Source organism: Bison bison, unplaced genomic scaffold (genome assembly GCF_000754665.1).
Source record: "Bison bison bison isolate TAMUID 2011002044 unplaced genomic scaffold, Bison_UMD1.0 scf7180017864334, whole genome shotgun sequence".
Taxonomy (NCBI): Eukaryota; Metazoa; Chordata; class Mammalia; order Artiodactyla; family Bovidae; genus Bison; species Bison bison.
In genome coordinates this window covers 1,595,908-1,609,379 of record NW_011494906.1, presented here as the reverse complement: position 1 = coordinate 1,609,379, position 13,472 = coordinate 1,595,908, and the positions used below count along the sequence as shown (strand labels likewise).

Here is a 13,472-nt window from a genome sequence, read left to right as displayed (position 1 = left end):
CTGGTTATCTTTTTTTTTTTTTTTTTATAGTTTTTTCTGTGTATTCTTGCTACCTTTTCTTAATATCTTCTGCTTCTGTCAGGTCCATACCATTTCTGTCCTTTATTGAGCCCATCTTTGCCTGAAATGTTCCCTTGGTATCTCTAATTTTCTTAAAGGGATCTCTAGTCTTTCCCCTCCTATTGTTTTCCTCTATTTATTTGCATTGATCACTGAGGAAGGCTTTCTTATCTCTCCTTAATATTCTTTGGAACTCTGCATTCAGATGGACATATCTTTCCTTTTATCCTTTGCCTTTCACTTCTCTTATTTAATAACTTATAAAGGAAAAGAATCTGAAAAAGAATATGTGTGTGTGTAACTGAATCACTTTGCTATACACCTGAAACTAACACAACATTGTAAATAAACTATACTTCAATAAAATGAAAAAAAAAAAAGTTAAACATAGAATTCCCATAGGGTTATAGTACAGTGTTAGTTGCTCAATCGTGTCCAACTCTTTCTGACCCCGTGGACTGTAGCCCACCAGGCTCCTCTGTCCATGGAATCCTCCAAGCAATAATACTGGAGTGGGTTGCCATTCCCTTTTCCAAGTGATCTTCCTGACCCAGGGATCAAACCCAGGTCTCGTGCATTGCAGGAAGATTCTTTATTGTCTGAGCCACCAGGGAAGCCCAGAATTCCCATGCTGCTGCTGCTGCTGCTAAGTCACTTCAGTCGTGTCTGACTCTGTGCGACCCCATAGACGGCAGCCCACCAGGCTCCCCCGTCCTTGGGATTCTCCAGGCAAGAACACTGGAGTGGGTTGCCATTTCCTTCTCCAATGCATGAAAGTGAAAAGTGAAAGTGAAGCCGCTCAGTTGTGTGTGACTTTTAGCAACCCCATGGACTGCAGCCTACCAGGCTCCTCCATCCATGGGAGTTTCCAGGCAAGAGTACTGGAGTGGGGTGCCATTGCCTTCTCCACAGAATTCCCATGTGACCTAGTAATTCAGTCTTAGGTATATGCACCCCAAAACTGAAAATAGGTATTCAAACAAATACTTGTCCATGAATGTTCAGAGCAGCAAAAGGTGGAAACAGCTCAAATGTCCATGAATGGAGGACAGGATACAGGATATCCACACGATGAGCTAGTGTTCAGCCATATAAAGGAGTGGAGCACTGACACACACTGCCAGACCGATGAACCTCAATAGCATCATGCTGAGTAAAAGAAGCCAGACCCATAAGGGCACATATTGTGCGATTCTGTTTATATGAAATGGCCAGAAAGGAAAATTCACAGAGACAGAAAGCAGGCTGGCGGTTGCCAGGTACTGAGACGAAGGGGACCAGGGAGTGACTGCTTGATGGGTATGGGGTTTCCTTTTGAGATGATGAAAATGTTTTGGAATTAGATGGAGGTGATGGCTGCACAAGATTTTACATATTCTGTTGTTGTTGCTTTGTTGCTAAGTCCTGTTTGACTTTTTAAGACCCCATGGACTATAACCTGCCAGACTCCTCTGTCCATGGGATTTCCCAGGCAAGAATACTGGAGTGGGTTGCCATTTCCTTCTCCAAGGGATCTTCCCGACCCAGGGCTTGAAGCCACATCTTGCAGGGTGCCTTCCTTTCGAACTCTTCATCTTGGGGAGTCATCTGAAAAATCTATGACTCTCTGCTCAGCTCACTTCCTGCTGCTCCCATGGAGGGAAAAGTGAGCTATGACCTCAGAATCTACTAGCACAATGTCCTGGTTCTTGTGGCTCCCCAATGGAATTAGAGAAGACACAGAAGCAGCAGACCTGGGGCTTCCCTGGTGGTCCAGGAGTTAAGAATCAGCCTTGCAATGCAAGGGACACGGGTTCCATCCCTGGTCTGGGAAGATCCCACATGCTGAGGAGCAACTAAGCTGTGCCCCACAAATACTGAGCCTGTGCTCTAGGGTCCGCAAACGGCAACTGCTGCAGTCCGTGCACCTAGAGCCTGTGCTCTGCAACACACCGCAACGAGAAGCCCACACACAAGGACGAGCAGTCCCTGCTTGCCCCAATTAGAGAAAGCCTACGTGCAGGAAGAAGACCCCCCACAACCAAAAAATAAAATAAATGCATTTTTAAAAGAAGCAGCGGAGCTAGAAGAAAGCTCAAGCTCTGTTGTACATATTAGGTTTGGGGGTCTTGCTCCACCCCTTCCCTATTTCCCCAGTGCGCCCAATGCTCTGGGTGGTGGGCCAGCAGGAGCTAAGGCCCAGGAGGACTGGCAGAGGAGCCAGGCAGGGGTGGATAGAAGGTGACTGTCAACAAGCCAGCGTGGAGGGCATTGTGTTCCCAGCCATCTGGATCAGGCTTCACACTGTGCAACACTCTTCCTCTGATTCCCACCTGATTTTTACAATCACTTGTGGGTCAGCCAGGCCAACAGGCTTCCTCCTCACTTTACAAGATAAACTCCAGAAGGACTTCCCCGCTGGTCCAGTGGGTAAGACTCCACACTCCCAATGCAGGAGGCCCGGTGTCTAACCCTGGTCGGGGAACTATATCCTGCATTCAATAAGATCCTTTGATCCACAACTAAGACCCAGCACAACCTAAATAAATTCCTGCTTCCGAGGTGCCTGCTGATGGTCTCAACAAGGCCAGTGGTGCTTGATTCTGCTGAAGCAGCTATGGAGATCTGGACTGTTTCCTGTGGCTTGAAATGCAAAGCTGCAGGCAGAGCAAGCAAATAGGTACTCCCAAGGTCGCTGGTCAGGGAACTGGAAAAGATCAGTTTTCATTCCAATCCCAAAGAAAGGCAATGCCAAAGAATGTTCAAACTACTGCATAATGTCACTCATCTCACACTCTAGCAAAGCAACGCTCAAAATTCTCTAAGCAAGGCTTCAACAGTATGTGAACTGAGAACTTCCAGATGTTCCAGCTGGATTTAGAAAAGGCAGAGGAACCAGAGATCAAATTGCTAACATCCTTTGGATCATAGAAAAAGCAAGAAAATTCCAGAAAAATATCTATTTCGGGGCTTCCCTTGTGGCTCAGCTGGTTAAAAAAAAATCTGCTTCACTGACTACACTAAAGCCTTTGTGTGGATCACAGCAAAGTGTGGAAAGTTCTTCCAGAGATGGAAATACCAGACCACCATACCTGCCTCCTGTGAAACCAGAATGTCGGACAAGAAGCAATAGTTAGAACTGGATATGGAACAACGTACTGGTTCCAAATTGGGAAAGGAGTATATCAAAGCTGTATATCATCACTCTGTTTATTTAACTTCTACGCAGAGTACATTATGTAAAATGCCAGGCTGGATGACGCACAAGCTGAAATCAAGATTGCCAGGAGAAATACCAATAACCTCAGATAGGCAGACGACACCACCCTTATGGCAGAAAGTAAAGAAGAACTAAAGAGCCTCTTGATGAAGATGAAAGAGAAGGGTGGAAAAGTTGGCTTAAAACTCAACATTCGGGAGTGGGATGGCAGCGGAACCGGCCAGATTTGGCCCTAGGCTGACAGATCCCGCTCTCTGGCCTGAAACATGGCCTGGGGTCCTGGACCTCTAACCCAGTCTCGCCCCAACACTGTCACCATGCCCAAGACAGGGAAGCGACTCAAGTTCTGGGCCCAAGACGCCTGCTCAGGCAGAGTGACTGTGGTGAACTATGCCAACTCGGATCCGGCCGTCATGAGGTCTGGAAGGGTCAAGAAAGCTGTTGCCAATGCTGTTCAGCAGGAAGCCTCCCAGGTTCTTGGAGTGGAATCTCTTTCTGGAGCTGGTGAGCCCTGTGACATCATAAATTGCAGTGGTGAGACTGATGCCCAGGAGGAAAGCATCCATGAGAGACTGTCTCCAGAAAAAAGAAGAGCAAGAGGCACAAGAGAAGACCTGGATGGGACTGGAGGAGAAGAGTATCCCATGGATATTTGGCTACTGCTGGCCTCCTGTATCCGTCCTGAGAACATTGTGAATTTTTCCCTGATTTGTAAGAATGCCTGGACTGTCACTCGCACTGCTACCTTTTGGACGAGGTTGTACGGAAGACATTACACACTGGAGGCCTCTCTGCCTTTGCACCTGAGACCTGAGTCAACAGAGAAGCTGCACTGTCTTCAGGCATGTGTGATCCGATCTCTGTACGATATATATAAGCCATTTGCTGCGCGAATCTCCAAGAATCCAGCCATTCCAGAAAGCACTTCTAGCACATTAAAGAATTCCAAATGCTTACTTTTCTGGTGCAGAAAGATTGTTGGGAACAGACAGGAACCAATGTGGGAATTCAACTTCAAGTTCAAAAAATAGTCCCCAAGATTAAAGAGCAAGTGTATGGGAGGACTGTAGCCTCCCATTCAGTACGAAGATGTTCATAACAACCCAGACCAGGACCGCTGCCTACTGCAGAGCAGCACTCTCAATTTCATCTTTATTCTAATTGTCATGGGAATGATATTTACCCTGTTTACTATCAATGTGAGCACGGACATGCAGCATCATTGAGTGAGACTGGTGTTCCAAGATTATCCTGTCCATGGTGGTCAGAAACTGTGCCGGGAATAGGGTGTGCAAGTCATCCTGGACCCAGTGCACAACGTTCAACTTTTTGACTGGTGGCATCCTCAGTATCCGTTTTCCCTGAGAGCATAGATAGTGCTTCCTGTCACTGAGGGCAGCCCTGAGCTAGGCCAGTCCATTTGTAATCAGATTCCAGTTTGGAAGGGGCAGCTGGATTGTATATCTAGTCAGTAATGCACATACTGTTTAGGTTTTTGGGGCTCCTGATAGAAGAAGGAGAAGGACTGAATCACGAGGAAAAACAACTAATATTTATAAATGTATTTTAATGTAAACTTTTGCATTTGAAAGGAGAAACCTGGCCCTATTTTCTGTGTTAACCCCATTTGGTGCCACTGAGTTTGTTGTTCTTTGTTCTTTTATCCCAGCTAAAGTGGATGATCTTGCTTTAGGGGAAAATTAAACTTTTAAATCTCCAAACAAGGAAATGTAAACATTCCTTTATGGATCAGAGTAACCTTAGAGGCCTAAAATTGTTGCTACTATTGCTTTCAGTTTAGCTGTCCCTCAAATTCAAGTGAATATTTCCTTGTTTCCCTTTACCCTTATCTAGAAATAAAGCAGGTGACAGGGTTTTCAGAACCTTAAAAAAAAAATTCAAAAAACTAAGATCGTGGCATCCGGTCCCATCACTTCATGGCAAATAGATGGGGGAACAATGGAAAGACTGACAGATTTTATTTTCTTGGGCTCCAAAATCACTGCAGATGGTGACTGCAGCCATGAAATTAAAAGACGCTTGCTCCTTGGAAGAAAAGCTATGACCACCCTAGACAGCGTATTAAAAAGCAGAGACATTTCTTTGCTGACAACAGTCCATCTAGTCAAAGCTATGGTTTTTCCAGTAATCATGTATGGATATGAGAGTTGGACCATAAAGAAAGCTGAGTACCAAAGAGCTAATGCTTTTGAACTGTGGTGTTGGGCCAGACTCTTGAGAGTCCCTTGGATTGTAAGGAGATCAATCCTAAACTAGTTAAACCAGTCAATCCTAAAGGAAATCAGTCCTAAATATTCACTGGAAGGACAGATGCTGAAGCTGAAGATTCAATACTTTGGCCACCTGATGTGAAGAACTGACTCAATGAAAAAGATCCTGATGCTGGGAAAGGTTGAAGGCAGGAGGAGAAGGGGACAACAGAGGATGAGATGGTTGGATGGCATCACCGACTCAATGGACATGAGTTTGAGCAAGCTCTGGGAGTTAGTGATGGACAGGGAGGCCTGGCGTGCTGCAGTCCGTGGGGTTGCAAAGAGCTGGACACGACTGAGCGACTGAACTGACTGATGAGATATTGAGCATAGCTCCCCGTGCTATATAGTAGGTCCTTATTGCTTATCTATTATGTTCAAGTTTTTGAAAAATCAATTTACTTTTGATGTCTTCCTTGCCCTTAAATGTCTAGACCTGCACTGCCCAATACAGTAGCCCCCAGTCTCATCAGTTACTTAAATTTAAATTCAGTTCAGTTCAGTCGCTCAGTCGTGTCCGACTCTTTGCAACCCCATGAATCACAGCACACCAGGCCTCCCTGTCCATCACCAACTCCCGGAGTTCACTCAGACTCATGTCCATCGAGTCGGTGATGCCATCCAGCCACCTCATCCTCTGTCGTCCCCTTCTCCTCCTGCCCCCAATCCCTCCCAGCATCAGAGTCTTTTCCAATGAATCAACTCTTCGCATGAGGTGGCCAAAGTATTGGAGTTTCAGCTTTAGCATCAGTCTTTCCAAAGAACACCAAGGACTGATCTCCTTTAGGATGGACTGGTTGGATCTCCTTGCAGTCCAAGGGACTCTCAAGAGTCTTCTCCAACACCACAGTTCAAAAGCATCAATTCTTTGGCGCTCAGCTTTCTTCACAGTCCAACTCTCACATCCATACATGACCACAGAGAAAACCACAGCCTTGACTAGACTGTCCTTTGTTGGCAAAGTAATGTCTCTGCTTTTGAACATGCTATCTAGGTTGGTCATAACTTTCCTTCTAAGGAGTAAGCGTCTTTTAATTTCATGGCAGAAATCACCATCTGCAGTGATTTTGGAGCCCAGAAAAATAAACTCTGATACTGTTTCCACTGTTTCCCCATCTATTTCCCATGAAGCGATGGGACCGGATGCCATGATCTTCGCTTTCTGAATGTTGAGCTTTAAGCCAACTTTTTCACTCTCCACTTTCACTTTCAATCAAGAGGCTTTTTAGTTCCTCTTCACTTTCTGCCATAAGGGTGGTGTCATCTGCATATCTGAGGTTATTGATATTTCTCCTGCCAATCTTGATTCCAGCTTATGTTTCTTCCAGTCCAGCGTTTCTCATGATGTACTCTGCATATAAGTTAAATAAACAGGGTGACAATATACAGCCTTGACAAACTCCTTTTCCTATTTGGAACCAGTCTGTTGTTCCATGTCCAGTTCTAACTGTTGCTTCCTGACCTGCATACAGATTTCTCAAGAGGCAGATCAGGTGGTCTGGTATTCCCATCTCTTTCAGAATTTTCCACAGTTTATTGTGATTCTCACAGTCAAAGGCTTTGGCATAGTCAATAAAGCAGAACATGGATTAGAGGAAGTCTAAATTTATACAGATCCTTATCACATATCCTTAGGATTGAACAACAGAGTCTGATGAAGACCTCTTAATGGGTTTTCAGTTAGTGCTTTTGTGGTTTGGAGTACATTGTTTATTGCTTCCGAGTCTACATTTCCTCCTCTATAAAGCATAAATTAAAAAACCTACTTCACAGGTAGTGACTCATTTGTGAAATAATACATGGAAGGCACTCAGCATATTTCTAGTGTATACTAACTATTGGCTGTTCGTCTAGTTCCTTCCCCAGAGCGCTGCAGAGGTGATCAGTTTGGCTCATCACAGCATTAGGTTGGCTGAATCAGGGAGATCAAAGACATGAAAATTCCTTGAAAATAGAAACCCACTGGTATTGCTAAGAGCACAATGAATTAGCGTGACGGAATCAGGCTGTGGGACTTCCCAGGTGGTGCTGTGGTAAAGAGCCCACCTGCCAATGCAGGAGATGCAGGAGACTCGGGTTTGATCCCTGGGTCAGGAAGCTCCCCTAGAATAGGAAACAACAACCTGCTCCAGTATTCCTGTCTGGAAAATTCCATGGACATAGGAGTTTAGCAGGGTCACAAAGTGTCAGACATGACTGAGCATGCATGCACGAGTCAGGTTGGGGGGATATTGTCCATGGAGATGGGGCAAAAGTTGTGACAATGTCGTGAAAGGTAGGACAATGTCTTGAAAGAGGACATTGCAGGGTGTGGGTGTTGCTAACATAACATTGCTGGTGCTGGAAAAAGCATGGTGACCCAGCCTCCTCTTCCTTCCCTGTCCAGTTCTGGGGACACTTTCACTGGAACAGACAGAAGAGGAATCACTTTCCTATCAGCTTATCGACCAGGTCTCCTGGGGAGGAGGTAAGAATTTGTAATTTATCTCTTAGGTTAATTATCAATAGGCTTTGTGATTGACCAGAAGGGTGATCTCTCCCAGGGTCATTCTAAAACCATGTACCTCAAATTGGGACTTGAACTCAGCCAAAACGCTGACTGAGACTTGAACCTATGCAGCCAGGACTTGAATCTAGCCCAAATCCATGGTCTTCCAAATGAAATCACACACCTGGTTTCAGGACTTAATGAAGCTCTGGTTCTTGATGTCTCATTGCAGAAAGAATTCAGAGAGAGACAAAATGGTGGGTAAGAAGTGGATATATTTAAATAGAAACACATTCCACAGACAGAGTGTGGGCCATCTCAGAAGGTGATAGAGCTCTGAAATATGATGATGTTCATTTTAATGGACTGAGACTTTCATAAACTAAAGAGTGGGAGAATAATTCCAACTATTTTAGGGGAGGGGTGGAGATTTCCAGGAACTGGGTCACCTCTCACTTTTTAGCCTTTGATGGTCAGCCTTGGAACTGTCATGGTGCCTGTGAGTGTGCCATTTACCTTGCTGATGTGTTACAGTGAGTGTGCCCTGAGGATCAAGGTCTAGTCCAAGTTGACTTGTCTGCCATCTTGGACCCATTTGATTCTAATCCGTTTATGTCATGTCCTCGGTTATGTCCTTCTTTCAAAGGGTGTGTCCTGCTCTCCTCCCTCCTGTTTCAACTCAGGCCCTATCCCCCAGAGAATATTGCTTTAGCCTCTTCTTCAGTCACCTGCCCACGTGAATCCTTAATAGCAGTGCTGGGCTTGAGTGTGGGCGGGTGGCCCAGAGGGAGACAGTCTTCCAGTGTGTGTTCACACCAGCCTGCTTCTTACAGCCTGGTGGTAGCCTGTTCCACGCATTCACTTGCTCAATAATCAATGAAGCCTATGATACGCCAGGCACTCTGAGAGGGGGGACACACACAGTAGGGGGGCCAAAGGACCTGGTCCATGCTCTCAGGAAGCTTCCAGTCTAGTGGGAAGAAAAGCAATAACCCAGTCAACGAAGTGTGACAGCTGCTATGAAGGAAACAGGGTGGTCGAGGCTAAGGGGCAATGGGGGGGTGGTGATGGTGTGCAGGGGAGGTGGGCGAGAATCCCACTGAGCTATGTCTTGGGCCAGACATGGGTGGGGAGAGAGGAGGAACACTTGGGGAAAGAACTTGACTTTTCAAAACCAGCAAGCAGGCTTGAAGTGGGGCATTTGGACAACTCTAAGTGCAATGGGAAAGGTCTCAAGCAGGCGGGTGAAAGGACTGGGGTGTATTTTAAGGTGGTTGAAGTTGAGTGGAGCAGGGAGGGGTCAGAGGCTCTGCTGGGGAGCCAGAGGGAGTCTGGAGATGCTGCAGCTACAGACAGGCTCTCCATGGGGCAGGATTCTGGGGAGAGCGTGGGAGCAGGGAAGAGTTCCCCATTCAGCTAATGCGTCTGGAACGTCCTGCTGGAAGCTGGCATTAGAGCAGGGACTTCGCTTGTGAAAGACAACCAGCTTGCGCCAGACCTCCTAAATCTTCTCCTGCAGTGCCCTGGGGGTGAGCTGGCGGCTTCTTACAATGCAAGAAATCTCGAGGCCTCTGCGAGCCAGAGTGGCTGGTAGATGAATCAAAGCTTTGCATGAGGCCTTTGCAAAGGCTTTGCTCAAGTGTGGGGGACATGGGAACAGCTTGGGAAGGCTCCTGGGATGGCCCTGTTTGCAGGGTGCTCAGGAGTCTGGGGTTTCTCGTTACGAATAGTGGGACCTGGGTGTGAGTAGATCTGAGTGGAGTCCACGGCTCACTGCATCTGTCTACATGATGGCAGGACTTTGGACCCTCCAGGTTAGTATGTGCAAACCCTTTTTTAATTCTCATGCCCCTAAGGATCCGTTTTAGACAGTTATCCCCAAATCATATCCCATCTAGAAAGTTTAATACATAGATGACTGTCCACTTATTGTTTGTATATCTATGTTTATTTTTGTCTTTTAACTTTTTTAGGTTGGAGAATAACTGATTAACAATGTTGTGATGGTTTCAGGCGAACAGGAAAGGGACCTAACCAAATATATACAGGTAGCCATTCTCCCACAGACTTCCCTCCCATCCAGACTGCCATAGAGTATTGAGCAGAGTTCCCTGTGCTTGTCTATCTGTGTTTATATATAGAAAGAGTAAGATTTTTTTTCAGCCCCCAAGAAGGCAAATTTGGTCTCCTTGGCAGTGATCCTGCCCCGCTGAAATCAAAGCCTCTTCACTTATTACAGGACCAGAGAGAGTAGCTCCTGTGACTCTCTGACCTGCCCACTTTGGCTTCTTGAAAGAACTTGCCTGGTCACCACCCAGTGTTGCAGAAGACCTTGTGCTTCCCAAGGTCACCTTCCCATGCTCCCAAAGTAGCTGGACCTGATGGCCCCAAAGGGTGCTGATGTCTCATGGAAAGGAGGTGCATGCTTCACCGCTTTTCGTCCCTCTGTATCCCCCAGCCGGTGGCTGCATGGCCACCTTAAATCCCAGAGAGATCCCATGAAAACATCCTTCAGGGAATTCCCTGGTAGTCCAGTGATTAAGACTTTGTGCTCGCAATGTGGGGGGCACCCGTTCAATCCCTGGTTGGGAAACAGGGTCCCATATGCCACGAGATGCAGCCCAAAAAAATTGTTCAACCAAGTGAGCCCAGGTTGAGCAAGACACCCCCAGTTACGTGTCTGCCCTCAAGCCTCCCCAGAGCCCTTTCACTGACTCATCAGTAAAAGCAGCAGTACAGTACCAGCCGCAGCCAAGTCCCAGTCAGGCTCAGCTGGTCTGCACAGTCAGCCCTTATGGTTCTGACAGTGTTCCGTCTTACAGGTAAGAAACCAGAGACCGGACAGGTCCTGCTGGAAGCAAGGTCATAGAGTGATGACTGCAAGGCTTCCTTTCCTTGTTCTGCACCGGACGAGCAGGGAGCCTCCCCTAAGAGCCTCTACCCAGGAGAACTGGGGAACCGGTCATGTACCCTGAGTCTCTCCGGAGCCTCACCAGCCATGATTTGGTTTGCTGCCTGTCCATGCCCTGGCATTTAGAAATGCTTGGGCTTCCCTGGTGGCTCTGTGGTAAAGAACCTGCCTGCCAGTGTAGGAAATGCAGGAGACTTTGGGTCCGATCTCTGGGTCAGGACCATCCCCTGAGGAGGAAATGGCAAACTGCTCCAGTATTCTTGCTTGGGAAATCCCATGGATGAAGGTACCTGGTGGGCTACAGTCCACGGAATTGCAAAAGAGGCAGAAACAACTTAGCAACTAAACAAGAACAGCAACAATTTATAGATGTTTATAGCAATTTGATGGAAGAATTTTGTGCCTACTATCTCTAATTCAGGAACTTCCCTGGTGGCTCAGATGATAAAGAGTCTGCCTGCAATGCAGGGGACCTGGGTTCAATCCCTGGGTTGGGAAGATCCCCTGGAGAAGGAAATGGCAACCCACTCCACTACTCTTGCCTGAAAATTCCATGGATGGAGGAGCCTGGTAGGCCACAGTCCATGGGGTCGCAAAGAGTCAGACACCACTGACTAACTTCACTCACTCCTCTCTAATTCTAAAGCATTCTCCTCCTGGATACTGGGTGTCTTGGCTTTCATTACTCTAATGATTCATTTTTATTGTATTTTATGAAAGCATAGATCTGTGATGGATTAGAAATTAGTTTTGGAACGCTGGTCCTTCACCATCAATAGTTGGATGTGTGCCTCCCACCTCCCACACACAGCATGGAAGGTCTTTGACCTCAGGATTAAAGAAAAATCAATACGTGGTTGATTGGCTGATCTAACAGTGGACAGAGCTCAAAGGTCTTTCTTTCAGCCCTGGGCAGACACAACCTTAGCAACATAAAGCTTGACTCCCGGGTGCTTCTCATCTACCGAGCCCTGTCCCAGGGGAGTGGCTCCATAAGTCCATGGGATGTACAGTGAGTGGCTGCAAGTACCTTCACTGGGGGCTCTTCTGATCAGAGATTTGGTGGAGCAGTTGGGATCTTGCATTCTCAGTCGCTTCAGTCGTGTTCGACTCTTTGCCACCCCATGTAGCCCCCATGTAGCCCGCCAGGCTCCTCTGTTCATGAGATTCTCCAGACAAGAATACTGAAGTGGGGTGCCATTTCCTTCTCCAGCTGAGATCTTAAAGATCATTTAACCTCTCCTCTCATTGTACCAATGGGGGATCCAGACCGTAAATGGGGCTGACATTTGTTTTCTTATTTCCATTGTCTGGAAGGGTACCTGTCACAGAATACGCTAAGAGCCAGAGTCCGGGTCTGATCTGGGGTCCAAGTTCCCACACTGGTGGCCTGGTTCTGCTGTCTGGGTAAGGTGTCCTCCCTGCATCTCCGCGGGGCCAGTTCAGGAGGGAAGATGGACACAGAGTGGGGAGGATGAGGGACAGACTGGAAGAGCTCTCACCACCTGTGATCTCCATGTTGTGGTGACCCTCGGGACCAGCTGGGGCCCCACACCCCAGAGGCACACACTCCCAGCCCAGGGTGCAGGGGCTGTGGGCTCAGGGGCTGCCCCACCACTGACAAGTGTCCCTGAGCCGCCCCGCCTCTGTCCTCCCTGCTCCATCCTCAGAACACAAAAGGGCTGTGCTTCCCCTGCACCCTCAAGTCCTGCACACCTGTCTCTCCTGGCTGCCCCACAGGGAGGGTAATTCCAGGAAAGGGAGTTTGCCTTAGCTAAGGTGAACACTTCAAAGTCCCACCATACCTAGAAATGCCAAATGAAAGAAAGAAGTGACTTGTCCAGGGGCACATAGCAGGCAACTCAAAGGCCATGCAGGAATGTGTCCTAGCAGAGAGCAGGGCTCTCCCCTCTACCACACTCACTTTTGAAGGGGGCCCTGGCTGCCCAGCCCAGCACTGGGGCCAGAGGCTGACATGACTGAGCGACTAACCCACTCGCAAGGCTGGGGGTGGGTGGTGGCAGTCTGTCCAGGAGAGGAGCAGGGACCAGGAAGACTGAAGGTCACGCATGGCCCTGCTAGGGGAACACAGAGTGCTTCCCTGGGCTGCAGGGCAGGATGAAGGGAAACTGAGCGACTGAACTGAACTGAAGCCTCTCAGAGTAAGTCACTCAGAAGCTGAACTGTGAGGCCATCTATCAAACCTGACAGCAGTCGTGGGAAGAGAGCCCTGGAGAACACTAGCAGCATTTCTGCCCAGTTCTGCTGGCCTCTTTGGCAAGGAGCCCTTGGATTAGAAGCCAAATATCTAAATTGTAGTACTGATTCAGCGATCTCCCAATTATATTATTAATGATGCTGAATTGCCTCGAACCTTATCAGTTCAGTTCAGTCGCCCAGTCCTTTCCTACTCTTTGCGATCCCATGAATCACAGCACGCCAGGCTTCCTTGTCCATCACCAACTCCCGGAGTTCACTCAGACTCACGTCCATCAAGTCGGTGATGCCATCCAGCCATCTCATCCTCTGTCGTCCCCTTCT

At 47.6% G+C, this 13,472-nt stretch overlaps 1 long non-coding RNA gene and 1 pseudogene across 1 annotated transcript; both read left to right on the top strand.

The window, feature by feature from the left end:
• The first annotated feature begins 3,525 nt into the window (after positions 1 to 3,525).
• LOC104998705 lies at positions 3,526 to 4,632 on the top strand (annotated as a pseudogene).
• A 3,281-nt stretch (positions 4,633 to 7,913) lies between these two features.
• Positions 7,914 to 12,404, top strand: LOC104998706. The gene is made up of 3 exons (XR_826497.1): positions 7,914 to 7,999; positions 9,994 to 10,068; positions 12,249 to 12,404. It is a non-coding gene; the product is annotated as an uncharacterized LOC104998706 (long non-coding RNA).
• Positions 12,405 to 13,472: the final 1,068 nt, after the last annotated feature.